General features: G+C 42.4%; 1 protein-coding gene across 2 annotated transcripts in view; it reads right to left on the bottom strand.

Moving 5' to 3' along the window:
* Positions 1–12,778, bottom strand: part of zbtb7c (zinc finger and BTB domain containing 7C) — a 279,530-nt gene extending 266,752 nt beyond the window's left edge. Inside the window, exon 1 of one of the 2 annotated variants that reach the window (XM_062972568.1) lies at positions 12,423–12,778. The gene's annotated coding sequence lies outside the window, so the exon portion shown is untranslated. Of the gene's footprint in view, positions 1–12,162; positions 12,393–12,422 lie in introns of those variants that run through there. The other variant, XM_062972569.1, reaches the window with a different exon arrangement.
* Between the last annotated feature and the right edge of the window lie 3,312 nt (positions 12,779–16,090).

Raw genomic sequence — 16,090 nt, 5'->3', positions numbered from 1 at the left:
TATTTCCTGTGCACTCCCTCCTCTCCATCGAAGCTTGTGACCAAAGCCACCCGGCCAAAAAGGGCGGCAGAGTGGATATTTAAAGTTCTACCTCCCCATTCCCCCTGCACATAATGAAATGGTCAATATGGGAAAAGGTAGTTCAGGATTGTATTTGCCCCTCATTTTCCCCGGTAAGATTTCTGAGTTCTTAGCACTGAGATTTTGCTTTTGAATATCACTGCTAGGTGAAGAATGACTGTCTCAATAATGCACCATTACTGCAAATGTAGGAGTTCCACTGTTCAGACATTGTTGCACCAAGCATCAACATCTTCTTGGTTCAAGAGAAAGGGGACACAAAACAACAGGCAAAAATTGATGCCCTCTGAAAACACATCAAGCTAGCAAACTATGAACAGCAACTATTGAATAACAACAACAACAACAACAACAACGTTATTTTTGTACCCTGCTTCCATCTCCCCAAAGGGATTCGGGGCGGTTTACAGATGGCACAAGGTGCCTAAAACAACACATGAAATAAACACACAGTACAATACACAGTTGTTTTAGGCACTAGTATATAAACGAGCTGGAGACCGAAAGGTCCCAGGTTCAAACCCCGGGAGCGACGTGAGCGGCCGCTGTTAGCTCCAGCTTCTGCCAACCTAGTAGTTCGAAAACATGCCAATGTGAGTAGATCAATAGGTACCGCTCCGGCGGGAAGGTAATGGCGCTCCATGCAGTCATGGAGGCCACATGACCTTGGAGTTGTCTACCGACAACGCCGGCTCTTTTGCTTAGAAATGGAGATGAGCACCAACCCCCAGGGTCAGACATGACTGGACTTAATGTCAGGGGAAACCTTTACCTTTTTTTATATAATACAACAATTTGAACTCAGAACAGAGCCAATAACCTAAAGTGTCACCTGAAAGGGAATTTCTAATGTACTCTCCTTCTTAAATAACACTAATACCAGCCTCTTCTACACTGCCATATAAAATCCAGATTATCTTCTTTGAACTGGATTATATGGCAATGTAGATTCCTATAATCCACTTCAATGCAGATAACGTGAATTTTCTGCTTTGATAACCTGGATTATATGGTAGTGTAGAAGGGGCCACAGGCTGAACACTCTTCTCCAGAATGCCCAAGACCCAAATACTTCAGTCCTATTAGGAGATACAAATCACCTATCACAATCATTAGCCATTGTTAGATATAAACTCTGGTTTGGTTTATATATTTCTTTTCCTTGCCCATGTTTTGAAAAATGCAAATGAGAGATTCTATTCCTAATGCTGATCTACTGTAACATAGGTAAAGATAAAAGTTTCCCCTGACGTTAAGTCCAATCATGACTGACTCTGGGGTGTGGTGCTCATCTCCATTTCTGAGCCGAAGAGCCGGCGTTGTCCGTAGACACCTCCAAGGTCATAAGGCCAGCATGACTGCATGGAGTGTCGTTACCTTCCCAACGAAGCAGTACCTATTGATCTAGTCACATTCTCATGTTTTCAAACTGCTAAGTTGGCAGAAGCTGGGGCTAACAGTGGGAACTCATCCTGCTCCCCGGATTTGAACCGCCAACCTTTCAGCCAGCAAGTTCAGCAGCTCAGTGATTAATCTGCTGTGCCACCAGGGGCTCCATAATGCTATGGGTAGGAAAGAGTAAACCTGAACAGCAAAGTGGGTGGTAGTCTATGTTTAGAGTATCAAGTTCAACACAACTAGTAACAAAATGCAATAGTCCAAAAAGATGAACATTTTTCAGATAATATGGTTGCCCCTGTGGAACTTCTTGCAACTACAATTTTTGGAAGTTCTAAATACTGGTAGCGGATGTGCCATCCAAACCCTAATGTTTTATAAACTCCCTAGCTGCATTTCTGGGTCATTTACTTTCAGAGCAAACTCGTATCTTCACTCTTCAAATGCCTATCTGTAATATCACAAAAGAGCTTAAATGCTACATCAGGCTTTAAAATATGGGGGTTACACCATGCAAACATTGGTATTTTAGACTACCACCACCTCGCAGCATTGTGATTTTAAAGGTGGTAACACATTTGACTCAGAGCTACCTTTCCTCATGCAGTTTAGAACCCCTTCACACATAAAGTTATCTTCTTCCAAAACAATCAGCTGACTTACCTACCTGTGACCTGTTCTGCTAATTAAACATAGTCTCTCTCTCTTTCCTGGCTGATACAATAAGAAAAAAAAATGCCCACCTTCCATCTGTATTGCAGAATCACAGCAATTTGACGCCACTTCATTCCATCCTATGGAATCATGGGATTTGTACTTTGTTGCAGCAAAGATAAATATCTCACAAACCTACAAATCCCAAGACTCCATACCATTGAGCCATGGCAGCTAATGTAGGGTCAAATTGCTATAATTCTGCAGTGTAGATACAGCCCAAGATACATCTCAACCAACTGAACAACAGCCAATGAACTCAAATTAAACCCTGCCCTAGATGTCTGCACTCTAAAATTAAAGCTATTCAAATGTTCGGATGGATATGTTTACTGGTTTGCAAGGTAATATAGCTTCCACGAATTCCTGCAGTCCTGTCATTCCCATTCCCATTGTTGTAGGACAATGTGTTGTCGAAGGCTTTCACAGCCAGAATCACTGGGTTGCTGTGAGTTTTCCAGGCTCTATGGCCATGTTCCAGAAGCATTCTCTCCTGACTTTTCACCCACATGCTTGTGGCTTTCAATGGCTTCTCTGTGTAGTCTGATATGGTAGTTAGGGTGGTCCAGTATATTATTTGAGAACACAGAAATGCTGAACCACTGTAACAACTACCATGTCAGACTACACAGAGAAGTCATTGAAATCCACAAGAAGGTGGACAATTTTAACTCAAAGGAGGAAACCATGACAATGAACAAAATCTGGCTACCAGTATTTAAAGAAAAAACTCTTAAATCAGACCGGTTAATAAAGAACAACACTTGGAAAACAGAGGAATTCCAGACAGGAATCAATCAAGGCCGGTTAACACCTCCCAACAAAGGATTCCTTCAGGCAGGAAGCAGCCAGGCTTTGAAACTGCAAGGCTATTCAATGCTAATCAAGGTGGCCAATTGCAACATTCCCACTTGCCTGGGACAAGAGTTATTCCTCCCACCCTGGGAGAAACCTTCCACAGATATATGAACCCCACTTTCCCAGTTTCCAACAGACCTCACAACCTCTGAGGATGCCTGCCATAGATGTGGGCGAAACATCAGGAGATAATGCTTCTGGAACATGGCCACAGAGCCCAGGAAACTCACAGCAACCCAGCTGTAGGACAACTGGCCAAATCAAACTAAAACCCGCCCCATATATCTGGTCTCTTAAATAGAAGCTATTCAAATATACACATAGATATGTTTAGTAGTTTGCAAAGCTGTAAACCTGCTCTGACAGCCCAAGTAATCTTGCATGCAGGTACACCAAGACAGGTATAGTCTTTCTTGATAAGAGACTATACAACAGGTATAGTTTCTTATTTTAAAAGGTACAATATTTTGCCATGCAAAAGGGACACTCCTGTATTCACTGCAGGGCAGCTGATAACTTAGATCTTGGCAGTATCAAGATCGACTTGATGATAATTAACAACAGCAACAAACTACCTTTCTTGCCCATAGCTTTCTCTCTAGTTATATTTCAAACCCAGCCACCACTCCGCCTATGAACCTATGACCACAGGACATTACAGGCATTTCTTTGGGGCCAAGAATAAGTGAAAATTCAATACCTCTGCAGGTGAGTCCTCCTTGAACCTCTCCCCATTAACATCTATGGGAGATCCTGCAGCCCTTCTCTGCTCTGAGAAAGACAGTGAAAAATCTAACACAAAGGAATGAAGGGGAAAGAGAAACAAAGAGAAGCGATTCCGCCTCACCCCGCTGCCCCAACAGCAGCCTCCTGAGACCAAGGCCCGCCTTTCACCCACAAGAGAGAGATCCGCCAATGTATTTTTATAGGTTGCAATTTCCACAATGCGCCCTAGGAGGCTGTCCTAACAGGAGGGAAAAGTTCTCATTCAACTATTGTTTCTCTCTCTTTCTGCAAAAAGCTATTAAGCTGAGATAGTGGTGCTGCTGATACCTTGCAGAAGAAGAAGAAGAAGAAGGGGAAGGGAAGGGAGGGCGAGAGGGGGCCAGGACCCGCCAGGAGAGAAAGATCATCTGAAGGCCTCTGACTGGCAGCTGTTGGCTCTCAGCCCAGGAGAGAGAAAGCACTCAACAGCACCGCAGGGGAGAATCTTCTCTCCGCTCGGAGGGAGAGGAGGAAGCTGACCTAATAGGCTCCTCCGATCCTCATTTTCTATAATTCAAGAGACCTGCAATGTGCCCGAACAAGAGAGCTCGAAATCTGATAAGGAACATTCCGGCAATAGTACTTCACCTGAGCTCATCACTCTTCTTTTGGGGGGGAAATTACTTTGTCCTACTTGCTAGTTTTTCAAACACCCCAGAGAGCAAGAGAGAGAGAGAATATACAGAAATGCAATAAGGACTGAAACCCATGCTTACATCTACCTGCATCCGAATTTTTAAGGTCCTCCAGGTGATTCTATGATTGGGTTGTTGTGAGTTTTCTGGGATCTATGGCCATGTTCCAGAAGCATTCTCTCCTGACGTTTCGCCCACATCTATGATAGGCATCCTCGGAGGTTGTGAGGTCTGTCGGAAACTAGGCAAGTGGGGTTTATTTTATTTATTTATTTATTTATTTATTTACAGTATTTATATTCCACCCTTCTCACCCCGAAGGGGACTCAGGGCGGATCACATTGAACATATAAGGCAAACATTCAATGCCATAACATAGAACAGAGACAGAGACAAACGCAGGCACGGGCTGGCCTCGAACTCATGACCTCTTGGTCAGAGTGATTTGTTGCAGCTGGCTGCTAACCAGTCTGCACCACAGCCCGCCATATATCTGTGGAATGTCCAGGGTGGGAGAAAGAACCCCTGTTTGCTTGAGGCAAGTGTGAATGTTGCAATTTATCACCTTGATTAGCATTGAATGGCCTTTCAGCTTCAAAGCTTGGCTGCTTCTTTTGTTGGGAGGTGATTAGCTGGCCCTGGACATTCCACAGATATATAAACCCCATTTGCCTAGTTTCCAACAGACCTCACAACCTCTGAGAATACCTGCCATAGATGTGAGCAAAATGTCAGGAGAGAATGCTTCTGGAACATGGCCATACAAACTGGAAAACTCACAGCAACCCAGTGAATCTGGCCATGAAAGTCTTCGACAACAAAACAATTCCATTATTGTTTCCACCAGGTTTTACTACAGGCAGGCATGGGCAAATGCGGGCCTTCCATGTGTTTTATATTTCAATTCCTACAATTCCTAACAGTCTACTGGCTGTTAGGAATTGTGGGAATTGAAGTCCAAAACTCCTGGAGAGCCCATGTTTGCCCAGGCCTGCTACAGAACAAGGTTTTCCAAACTGTGTGTCATGACACATTAATGTGTGAACTGCAGTGTGTATGTGTGTCACACGAATAAAGCAAGTAACCTCCAAATCTATGTAAAATAAGCAATAAATCACATATTTAAAAAAAATATAAATGAAAGATTTTCATGAGATAGGTTGCATCCCCATACATTTCATTATTACTATTTTTGTTTGTGTCTGACTTGTCTGTATCTCTTATAAATCTCCGGTTTGATAGTAAAACTGAATTACTGTGTCACAAAATGATGCATGTCTAAAAAGAGTGCCACCAACATGAAATAGAGGTCTAAGAATTTTCTAGGAGCTCCAGTGAGATTCTATAATTGCTTCCATTGGAAATTGTTTATTTCAATAGGGTTTGCTATTGTCCACAGTTTCCCTATATCGGCAGGAAGTTCAGAAACATATCCTAACCAATCCAAGAGGTGTACTGTATAGACAGAATGTATACAATTCCCAGAATCCCTCACTCAGCATTGCCATTTGGAAGTGGTAAGTCCAAAAATGCAACTTTGGATATAGTTTGCTCACACACAACATGAAGCCTGAACATCTTGCTCTACCGACTGGCTCAAGAAAACCAGGATATGGTGACATGCACACCTACTTATTTACGTCATGTTAAACACAACAGCTGGAATGCTAAATTGGGCTTCTTCTCTCTAAATCTCTTCTCTTGTTTTACAGTCCTTATGCCAAATGGGAATACAGTAGATGTGAATCAAGGCATCAAATGTCTATGGGTGTCGATGTGCAATTTTTGTCCAATGTCTGATGGCTACATTCTCTTCAGAGGTACAGAAGGAGGGCTCCTTATGAAGCTGTAGAAAACATGCTGGTTTTGAATGCTATTCATTAGTTGAGATTTCTTCTTGTACACCTTTGAAGAAAAGACATTGATTTTGCTTTTGGTTTTTTTGCACAAAAAACATGTTCTGTGCAAGAAACATTTCTGCACAGAAAATACATTTTCTGCACAAAGAACAGCTTCTCTAGAATGCTTTTAGATAGGGCTATATGCCTATATACTCAGTGCTTAGCCTATATTTCAGAGGAACTAGCCAAACCCCCATGGAATTCATACAGTCCGCAGAAACCAACAGGCTACCTGAAGACTTACATCATGATGCTCTCGCATTCATCTTATCTTTGAGTTATTTCATTCTATACAGTTGTAACACTTTGTTCCAGACCCCTCAGGGGCACAATGCGTTAAACCCTTGTGTCGGCAGGACTGCTGACCGAAAGGTTGGTGGTTCGAATCTGGGGAGCAGGGTGAGCTTCCATCTGTCAGCTCTAGCTCCCAATCCAGGCACATGCGAAAAACCTCCCACAGGATGGTAAAGCATCAAACATCCAGGCATCCCCTGGGCAATGTTCGTGCAGGCGGCCAATTCTCTCACAGCAGAAGTTTTTCAAGTCGATCCTGACACACATAAAAAAACACTTTGTTCCTACTATTACTACCATGGCTCTATCCATGGAATTCTGGTGTCTGTAGTTTCATGAGATACTTAGGATTCTCTTCCAGGAATTTTTTTTTGCATCACTAAACTACAAATCCCAAGATTTTGTGGGATGGTTAAACTGAGATCAACATATAATTGTGCAAAATGAAGGAAACGTTCATTTTCTTTCACACATCATAGCTATAGTAATATCAATTTAACTGCCAGTCTTCCATCCTATGGAATCCTGGGATTTGTAGTTCTGTGTACTCACAATTTTCTGCCAGAAAGCTCCAAGGCAATGTTTCCCTATTTTGTTCATCCAGCTGTTTTTAACATCAACTCCCAGAAGTCTCAGGAGTCTTGGGCACCAATCAAGAAATCTGGGAGCTGAAGTCTCAATCAAAACACCTGGAAGACCATTGTTTGGGAAACACTGCTCTAAAGCTTCACTAAACTACAGATCCTAGGATTTCATAAGATGACATCTTCATAGCTAAAGTGACAGCAATGGGCATGAGAGAGACCTTTGACATCCTCATCTGATTGAGTTGCTCCAATAAATGTGAAACAAACTACAACTTTCATCCGAATATGCATTCTCTGGGACCATCACTTACCACGTGTTCCAGTTAATTGCTGTGGCTTCTGGAATAGTGATACCTGTTCACATATGTTTTGATATTGTCTCTATCCAAAATCCCCATTAGCAACTACAGAGGACATGTGGCAGCCCATTAACATCAAAACCAGGACATGGGATAACATTCCTGGTCTGTATAATTGAAGCTGTACATTTAGGATGAGGGAAGATCATATTTTAAAATGTAATTCATTCATTCACTATGGACAAAAATCCAACATATTGTGGGTAAGAGTAGCCTACAATTCTTTTCACTCACATACAGCCTCTGAGTAATACAATAATTTACTTAACTTACTTAACTAAGTGTCCCATGATATTCCTCTATGTTGATTTCCCTTTGAGCTCTTACAGTTATATTATTGTTTGCATTCAAGTTGTTCCCAACTTAGGGGACCCTATTATGATGTTTTCTTGGCAAGATTCCTTCAGAGGAGGTTTGCTGTTGCTTTTCTCTGGGTCTGAGCGAGCATTACTTACCCAACATTATCTACTGGCCTTCCCTAACATCCACAGCATTATACTTTGCTGGCTCTTAATTCTTAGGCATATATGGACTATGTAGTTTCACAACTGAAACCCAAGCAAGGAAGAAAGTCATTGTGTGTTCATGTGCCTCCAAGTTGCCTGTTGACTTACAACAGTGAACATCATAGGGTTTTCCTGGGCAAGGAACATGCAGAGATGGTTTCGCCAGTTCCTTCCTCTAAAATGTACGAGGGTTATCCAGAAAGTAGATTACATTTTGGAATTTAAAAAGTATAGGAATAAACACAGTATAGGAGAAAACATTTACCATATGCAGTTGAATGCCACACCCAAATACCACTTCTCAACATAGTCGCCATTCAAATCTAGGCAATTATCATAGCGATGAATGAGCTTGGCAACTCCTTCCCCTCAAAACTCTGCCACTTGCATCCTCGATGCAGCGTTTTGGCAACGATGCACAGCTGCGGGAAGGGGTGAGGATGCAAGTGGCAGAGTTTTGTGGGGAAGGAGTTGCCAAGTTCATTCATCGCTATGATAAGTGCCTAGATTTGAATGGCGACTATGTTAGAAGTGGTATTTGGGTGTGGCATTCAACTGCATATGGTAAATGTTTTCTCCTATAATTTGTTCATTTTTAATTCCAAAACGTAATCTACTTTCTGGATAACCCTCATATCTCATATTCATTGGTGGCCTCCCATCTAAATACTAACCAGGGATGACTCTGTTCAGACAGCATCTGCTGCCTTTAGAGTATTTGCACACACATATCCCAGGAAGCCATCACTAGGTAGTAAAATATCACACATTATTTGGGGTTATGCCTGTCATTGACATTCATGCCCTTTGAAGCAAAATGCAGTGAAATACTTTACAAAAGCAGTTTTTCTTGAGTGCACCAGCTTTTACCCTACCCACAGTCACCGCAATTCACAGCAAATGCTTTTATTAATATTAGAAAAGCAATCTCATGCCATGTATCTCTGTCTCGCTGCATTCCATGTGGTTTACTCCCAAGTAAGAACATATCGCTTTTTCAGGCTTTAAAAGCAATGCATTAGAAACAGCCATGCTTACAGACCCACTCTGAGTTCAGTGTGACCTACTTTCTAGACCTTGCAGAGTTTTAGTACAGCACCCCAAAATCCAGCTGTTTTCAGAATTATTTGACATTTACCCATCCTTGCATGGTAGTTATTTTTACAGAGGTGAGTAAATGGAAAGGAACAGCTTCTAATTTGTTGCTGTCCGCTGAAATCTGAGAATCCTAAACTTAGGTTGTCATCCCATATTCAGTTACCTGGGTGTAAAATTTACTGAATTCCACGGGACTTAACTTTTGAATAAGCATGCACAAAGTGTATACAATGAAGAGTTAAAAGAGGCTTTCAGTATCATATGTAATCCCATTTGCCTTGCATTGCTGGAGAACAGTCCGGCAACTGCTCTTTAAAAGTTTCTATAAAACAAGCTGAGAGAAATTCCTTGGCAAGCAAAAACTTCATATGTCAATTCTTAACTTACTGAAGCTAGATTTCTCATACGTCTTTTCAAAGTACTGCTTGGAAAGTTGGCTTTTCATGTGTTCTTTCAAAGTTCTATACCCTTTGCATTGGGGATGATGGAAGTTATAACCCAACATGTTTTCAGAAAGACATAACCGATTGGGAAAACCTTGCTTTGAGCATTAAGTGTCCTAAGGAAGTTGTGCTTGAAATGATAACATGTGGACACAACATCCTCAAAATGCAAACCAAAGCATATATTCTTCCTCTGGCCTATCTCACAGGACTGTTGTAACATACTACGGGCTGCGCAAAAATGGACATCAGACTTCTTCAAGATCCTATATAAACAGTCACCTCCAAATGTTGGAGGAAAGGAAGTCTGGAGCTGGAAAAACAGATGACCGAAATATGTAGAACTCTAGAAAATGAGCAATGCTTCTATTGGCTGTCTCCAAACACCAATCAGCATTTTGCTTTCTTGCAAATGAAAAGAAATCAAGAAAGAAGTGTGGGACTGGGACCCTGGTTGACAAAGGCTCAAATCTCCACTTGGGTTTGGAAACCCACTGGGCGATCTTAGGCAACTAGCTGTATCCTTGCATGAAGGTGTATTTAATTCTGACCAATAATAAGCAAGCCAGGGCATGTGTGGTATAATGGTCTGAGCGCTGGACTAGGTTTCTGGACAACAGAGTTTGAATTTCCATTCCTCCATAAAATGCACTAGGTGACCTTGAGCAAGTCACGCTCCCTCCACTTTTGAGAGAGGTGTGAAACTAGTTAAATTCTTACAGGAAAATGCCTAGGAGTATGTTGAATCTGGCCAGTAAACCAAGGTCTGACCATCGGACTAGGGCCCTGGAGACTAGGATTTAAATCACTGCTTGAACTTGGAAACTCACTGGGTGACCTTGGTCAAGTCACACTCTCCCCTCTTTTGAGAAAGGCATGAACTAACCGTATCCTTGCCAGAATGTGCCCAGGAATGGGTTAAAAACTGGCTTGTAAGGAGGTAAGTAAGCCAGGGCAAGTGTGGTATAATGGTCAGAGAGTTGTTGAAGGCTTTCATGGCCGGAGTCACTGGATTGCTGTGAGTTTTCCAGGCTGTATGGCCATGTTCCAGAAGCATTCTCTCCTGACGTTTCACTAGTGTCTATGACAAGCATCCTCAGAGGTTATGAGGTCCTTACAACCTCTGAGGATGTCACAACCTCTCAGGATGCCTGCTATACAAACTCTGAGGATCAGACCTGCCATACAGAGGAGTTGTATGCTTTCTGGGCTGTATGGCCATGTTCCAGAAGTATTCTCTCCTGACGTTTTACCCACATCTATGGCAGGCATCCTCAGAGGTTGCCTGCCATAGATGTGGGCAAAACGCCAGGAGAGAATACTTCTGGAACATGGCCATACAGCCAAGAAAACATACAACAACACTGCGATCTCGGCCATGAAAGCCTTCGACAACACACTGCCATACAGACATCACAACCTCTGAGGATGGCTACTCTAGATCAGGAGAGTAGGTTTCTGGAACATGGCCATACAGCCCAGAAAACTCACAGCAACCCAATGGTCAGAGAATTAGACTAGAAACTCTGGAGAACAGAGTTTGAATACCTATTTGGTTATAGAAATCTACTGGGTGGACTTGGTTGAATTACACACTCTCAGCCTCAGAGGAAGGCGATAGCAGACCTGTTGAAAGTATTATAATGTTTGCAAAATTATATAGTTCATGTTTAGCCAGTAGGTTTGTACCTTTAACTGGTAGTATGCTTGTATTTTGAGCTTTATCAATCAGATACAGGTGGAGCTATGTTTTTCATTTATATATTCTCTGCATTCTGCTTGTATTCTCTCTCTGAGTTATTTTTTGTTCCTGTATTAAGCTTCTGTTACAGCAATAAAGTAAGATGACTTTATGCTACAATGTACAGTAGAGTCTCGCTTATCCAAGCCTCTGGATTATCCAACGCATTTTTGTAGTCAATGTTTTCAATATATTGTGATGTTTTGGTGCTAAATTCGTAAATACAGTAATTACAACATAACATTACTGCGTATTGAATTACCTTTTCTGTCAAATTTGTTGTATAACATGATGTTTTGGTGCTTAATTTGTAAAATCATAACCTAATTTGATGTTTAATAGACTTTCCTTAACCCCTCCTTATTATCCAAGATATTCGCTTATCCAAGCTTCTGCTGGCCTGTTTAGCTTGGATAAGTGAGACTCTACTGTAGCTTCTTATTTGACCACATTACTTCGGGCTTTGTTTCTGCTGCAGCTTTATTATATTTTTTCTTTTGATACTCTGCAACCTAAGGTTTTTACCTTTGCTGACAAGACCCTCTGGGCAAACCTTGCCCAGTTGTCACTCTACGTAGCAAGCTTTCTAACTTCCGCAGCCTTTGAAAAAAGGCCACTGAGTTCTAGACTTAATTATATTATTGCATTCAAAAAATTATAAAGTAAGTCAAACATTATCCGAAGGCACTTTGAGGAAGTGGTGAGGAAAGAAGAACCACTTGCCTGGTGGGTTTCCTTTCCTCGCCCTACTCTATTCCCATCCAGAAGCTCTCCCTTCTCACCTGCGCCTTTGGACGCTTCGCTTTCTTTTGCCCAGCGATGGACAGACAGGGCAGTCCATTCAATGCCAGCTCCCTCCTGGTCTCCTCTTGCCCTTGCCCATGCCCGACTTCTGGGGCTTCTCTTCGGACTCGGAAAAGAGCTGGGTCCCACTTCCCAACCTGGCCACTTTCTGCCCCTGCTGCGGTCGCAAGTCTGCCAGGTATTTCACTTCCTATGTTAGGAAGCCCGGTCTCCAAAGGAAGGAAGAGAAAGAACTAACCTGGCTGAAGGGAAGATGGACAGAAGGGCGTGTGTCTCTTCCTGGTCTGCCTGCCTGCCTGTCGCGCCCCGGAGCGCCTCTGCCTCCTCCTGCCCCTTCCTTCTTCCTTCCTTCCTTCCTTGGGAGGCTGGAGGGAGAAGACGCCAAGCAGCAGCCCCGCAACACAAAGCCTGGCGCACCTGCAGACGCGGGACTGGGCTGCGCTGCCTCTGGATGGAGAAGGCGAGGCGGCGGGGCTGCAGCAGAAGGGTCTCAGAGAGAGGCAGGGAGGGGAAAGGAGAAAGGAGAACGGGGGGAGGAATGTGCAAAGGGCCCGGATGTCTCTCTCTCTCCCCCCCCCCCCTTTCTCTCCTTCAGCCCTTGGTGTGGCGGCAGGGAATCTCCTCCGCTCGCCTTCCTTGGGAGAGAGAGGCAAACTGTTGCTTGGCCCAGGAGGCGCGCCTGCAAGTCGGGCTCGCTCTTTCCCACCTGGTTTCATCACGAGTAAACTCTTAATAATAATAAAAGACATGTCCTGCTTGTTAACCCAGCCACCGCATTTCTTTTCCCCACCTGTTTACACTAGGAAAAGAGTCGCACCCCATCCTTCCTGGAAGGCGCCTTGGAGTGAGTGTGTAGAAACTTTTCTCTCACTTTGCGTTTGCAGTGTCGGATTTACGCTCCTTGCTTAGTATATTACTAGTTTGGGTACCCGGCGTTGTCCGGTGTCCTGTTTTGCTCCAAAAAGAACCTTACAACAAGAGTAAAAGTAACCAAAAAAGTTTTACTTCAGCAAAATATTAATATTATTATTAATAAAAGGTAGGTAAAGGTTTCCCCTGACGTTAAGTCCAGTCATGTCTGACTCTGGGGTGTGGTGCTCATCTCCATTTCTAAGCTGAAGAACCGGCGCTGTCCGTAGACACCTCCAAGGTCATGTGGCCGGCATGACTGCATGGAGCGCCGTTACCTTCCCGCCATAGCGGTACCTATTGATTTACTCACATTGGGATGTTTTCAAACTGCTAGATTGGCAGTTATTAATAATAATAACAATAATAATAATAACTGGCATCATAAACTGGACACAGATGGAACTGGACAATTTGGACAGAAAAACAAGAAAACTCATGACCATTCATCATTCACTGCACCCTCGCAGTGATGTTGACCTGCTGTATCTGCCTAGAAGATCAGGGGACAGAGGACTCTTACAAGTAAAACAAGCAGTCAAAGAAGAAGAACATGCCCTGGCAGAATATGTCAAGCAAAGTGAAGAACCTGCAGGAAACAGGACGTAATAGTAATTATTATTTTATTGTATGACACAGCAAACAAGACAGATATGCTCCAGCATATCGTATCACATTCTCGTATCACAAAATCACAAGTCGAACACTTCCCAAGCGTCTAGAACTGTGTGATGTATTTTCGGATGATGCATGCAAATCCCAGTAGGGTGGCCTTTTGCAGTTGGCAGATTGTAATATTGTCAATGTCTATTGTTTCCAAATGCCGGCTGAGATCTTTTGGCATAGCACCCAGTGTGCCCATCACCACCGGGACCACCTGCACTGGTTTCTGCCAGAGTCTTTGAAGTTCAATCTTGAGGTTCTGATAAGTGACTGAGTTTTTCCTGTTGTTTTTCGTCAATGCAACTGTCACCTGGGATGGCAACATCAATGATCCAAACCTTGTTCTTTTCCACAACTGTGATGTCTGGTGTGTTGTGTTCCAGAACTTTGTCAGTCTGGATTCGGAAGTCCCACAGTATCTTTGCGCACTCATTTTCCAATACTTTTGCAGGTTTGTCATCCCACCAGTTCTTTACTGCTAGGAGGCATAAGTTCTTGAGGCATAAGTTCCAATGAATCATTTGGGCCACATAGTTGTGCCTCTGTTTGTAGTCTGTCCGATTTTCTTACAGCACCTAAGGATAGGATCAATGGTTTCATCGGTTTCCTTGCACAGTCTGCATTTTGGGTCATCAGCTGATTTTTCGATCTTGGCCTTGATTGCATTTGTTCTGATGGCTTGCTCCTGGGCTGCAAGGATCAGGCCTTCTGTCTCCTTCTTCAGGGTCCCATTTGTGAGCCAGAGCCAGGTCTTCTCCTTATCAGCTTTTCCTTCAATTTTGTCAAGGTAGATTACCCTTGGCATGACTTACCGGGGAGCCTGGCTTGTTAAAGGTACTTTGGAAAACTATGTCTCTCATGTATATAAATTGTCCTAAACACTCCATGTTTTTTCCTATGTGTTCATATTTTGCCTATATTTGTGTTAACCTAATGTTTTATGCTCCTGAGATCCCCATTCCTTCCCTTTGAGGGAACCTGTGTTCCTGAACCCAAAGATGCCTTGCATCCCACACAATTGTATAGCCTGGGGGAAAGAAACTAAGCTGAGGAAGTTCATGATTATGATTATATATGATGTTTTGTTTCTCTGGGGTCTGGAATCGCCAGCCCAGCCCTCTTAATGGGCCATGTCATGTTTATCCCATAGAACAATGATGGGCAAGCTTTTGCGCTTGGTGTGTCAAAATTCACCAAAAAACCTAGCATGACTTGGGTGGTGTGTCACTTCGAGAAAAAAACCATAATTTCGCAATATGTATAGTTTAAATAACAAAAATATATAATTGTAATATATAACTGTATTTAATAAATCAAAAACTATTTACTACCATTATTTCCATGTACAACAATCTATGGTACCTCTTGCAGTTTCCATGCTGATTTCTCTCTATTGTACTTTCAATGTAGTCATGAATAATGAATAATATAATAATAATATAATAGTAATAATATAATAATATACTACAATAATAATAGAATTTCATATATATATATATATATATATATATATATATATATAATTCTATTATTATTCTATTATAGTATATATATATACTAGCTGTGGCGAAGTATGGCGGTATGGGAAAGAAAGTATTGAGGAATTGGTGGTAGTTAAGGTAAAGGGTAAAGGTTTTCCCCTGACATTAAGTCAATTATAAATGGGTTATATATCTGTGTGGAAGGGTCTTGAGTCTACACTGCCATATAATCCAGTTAAAATCAGATAATCTGTATTTTATAGGCAGTGTGGAAGAGGCCTAAGTGAGGCCTAACTCTGCCTGTCCCCTGGGCTGAGTGGGTTGCTAGGAGACCAAGTGGGTGGAGCTTAGCCTTCTAACTGGCAGCAATTAGATAAAACAATTATTCCTCTCCCTCTAATTAGGATTTTATATTTCTTTTCTTTTTGTTGTATGAACGTAGAGGCATAGATGAGGGGTTGTGCTGTCAAGTTTAGTGTTTCTGGAATGTGTAGTTTTGTTGTTTTGTCCTAGGCCAAAATTTCATTACCCTTTTATAGATAGATAGATAGATAGATAGATAGATAGATAGATAAATGTAATGTGCATAATTCCCATGGAGTAAACAACAAAACCACTGGACCAAATCACACCAAATTTGGTCACAAAAGACATTAGTCATCCAATCAATCTGCATGCGGCCGCGTGTCAGCAAAAATGGCTAGGCGTGTCAGTGCTGACACGCGTGTCATAGGTTGGCCATCACTGCCATAGAACAATAGCCTCCCTAGGTAGGGCCAGAGACGCTTTCAATCATTCTGTTATTTTTCCTGTTCAATAAAACAAACCTCATTTATCTATGCTTCATCATCCC

This window comes from Anolis carolinensis, chromosome 2 (genome assembly GCF_035594765.1).
Source record: "Anolis carolinensis isolate JA03-04 chromosome 2, rAnoCar3.1.pri, whole genome shotgun sequence".
NCBI lineage: Eukaryota > Metazoa > Chordata > Lepidosauria > Squamata > Dactyloidae > Anolis > Anolis carolinensis.
The sequence above is the reverse complement of the archived record's forward strand: the minus strand, read 5'-3'. Positions and strand labels throughout refer to the sequence as shown.